Source organism: Drosophila elegans, unplaced genomic scaffold (genome assembly GCF_018152505.1).
Source record: "Drosophila elegans isolate 14027-0461.03 unplaced genomic scaffold, ASM1815250v1 contig_814, whole genome shotgun sequence".
Taxonomy (NCBI): domain Eukaryota; kingdom Metazoa; phylum Arthropoda; class Insecta; order Diptera; family Drosophilidae; genus Drosophila; species Drosophila elegans.
In genome coordinates, this window is record NW_024546167.1 from 9,574,105 (window position 1) to 9,576,009 (window position 1,905).

Sequence of the window (1,905 nt, forward strand, 5' to 3'; positions counted from 1 at the left end):
ACAGCTCGAATGTCCGCACTGGAAAAAAAAACTGTAGTTCAAATTAACTACTTTACTTTCATTTTAATTTTACTTCCATTTGATTGTACTTTAAAATCTCTACTTAACTGGATGCTGTCTGGAGAAAAAGAAATTCTATTTAAAAGATAACTACAAAATAATTATTTTAAGAAAGGAACATCTTGTGTCGGTGAATGAAAATAAATGTCTACCAAAGTTATTAATATAGTAAACCTTGTATTAATTTTTCCGAGTGCGTTTCTGCACCCACTCCAGTGGCAGCCACTCCTGACCATGTATCCATGTCCGGCATCAGGCACAAAGAATTTGTTACATGAAATTGTTAACGGGCTGAAGCCGACGCCTCGACTCGACTGCGTTTGATGCCTTTTGCTGATATATGGCCAACCTTTGACATCCTTTAAACGAGCAACATGATGCTCTAGATTATGGCCAGGAGATTGGCTCGACTTTTCCCTGTTGGCTCCTCGGTTTGCCCGGATTGTCTCACTTGGGCGATACGTCAATGTGACAGTTTGATAATTTATTTTGTTCAAATTTTGTTTTTCCTTTGCTTGGGGAAAGCGCTTAAATAAGTTATCAACGAGGACCGAGGGCCATGTAAATGGCAGCACGTAAATGAATGAAATTATTTTGCGACAAATTAAGGCAAATTTATGCGTCAAGGCGACAGGACAGGGGATTCGAGATGGTTTGGCGATGGTTTGGCGATGGGAGCCTGGAAGCCTGGAAGCCTTGAAACCGGAAACACAATCCACAGTCAAATAAACAAAAGCAAAAACGGAACGGAACAAAACGAGCCGAAACGAAACGAAACCAACCAAACAAACAAACAATGAAACGAAAACGGCAGCCTCGAAGTGGGAAAAGCGTAGAGTTTTCCTTCAGCGAAATCCGAGCAAGGCTTTGTGCAACAAAGTGAGGAGCTCGGCTGCCCTCTTTTCCGCACTTACCCCGCAAAACTCGGGCTAACTGGGTCCGCTCTGCACTTGTACACATCCAGATATATATATTTTTTATTTCCCAGCCTCACTCGCCGAATCAAATGTCAATAGAGAGTACATTTCATTCTGCCGGGTAATGCCTTTCCACCCAACAACACCCACTTTTCAGTTCCCGCATTGTAACTGTCACAGTGTTTGTTTGCGGATTTGGAGCTCTTTCCTCTTTGGTAACGCGCTTTTTTACCACGCCTGCCGTTATGCTGTAACGAATGAGTAGCCACAATATTAAAAAAAGAATGTATGTCCTTATAAAATAATAAAAAAAACGTTTTATTAATTTCTAAATACATAACTTTAACTTAACATCTACAAGATATTTTAAGAAAAATCGGCATTCCTATGCTGACCTAACAATTATTAAATGAATAAAGAAGTAAAAGTAAAAAAAATTTCAGAAAAATGTGATTATTTTTTTAAACAATAAAATTTATGAATACAAAATCTTACCAAAAACTATAACTATAACTATATATAAAACTATATTTAACCTCATAATTTACTCTGCTTAAAATTAAAATCTAATGATATTACTGTATGTATTTAAAATGATTCGATTCGATTTGTATATTTAGAATATTTTAAATATTTTTGGAAAATGTCAATTTTTGATTTTTTATTCGTGTTTTTGCTTTGAGAGCATCTGAAGTTCATGGGTTTTCTTCGAAGACCCTTAATCCGCTTCCTGGTTCTGATTCTGGTTTTATTTCCGGGCATCTCCTCGATGCTGTCCGCCCCGTTTTCCAGCCATCGACTGAGATGCCCTGCGTTGCTTTTTATTTGCACGGAAATGTATAATTTTTCCGAGTCAAATGTAAATACTTTTAGCGTATTTTTGTGGATTTCATTGGTTAGTTTGGCTTGCCTTGAATTTTTCGGTGCT

At 37.4% G+C, this 1,905-nt stretch overlaps 1 pseudogene; it reads left to right on the forward strand.

Moving 5' to 3' along the window:
• The first annotated feature begins 569 nt into the window (after positions 1-569).
• On the forward strand, positions 570-1,197 carry LOC108150450 (annotated as a pseudogene).
• Positions 1,198-1,905: the final 708 nt, after the last annotated feature.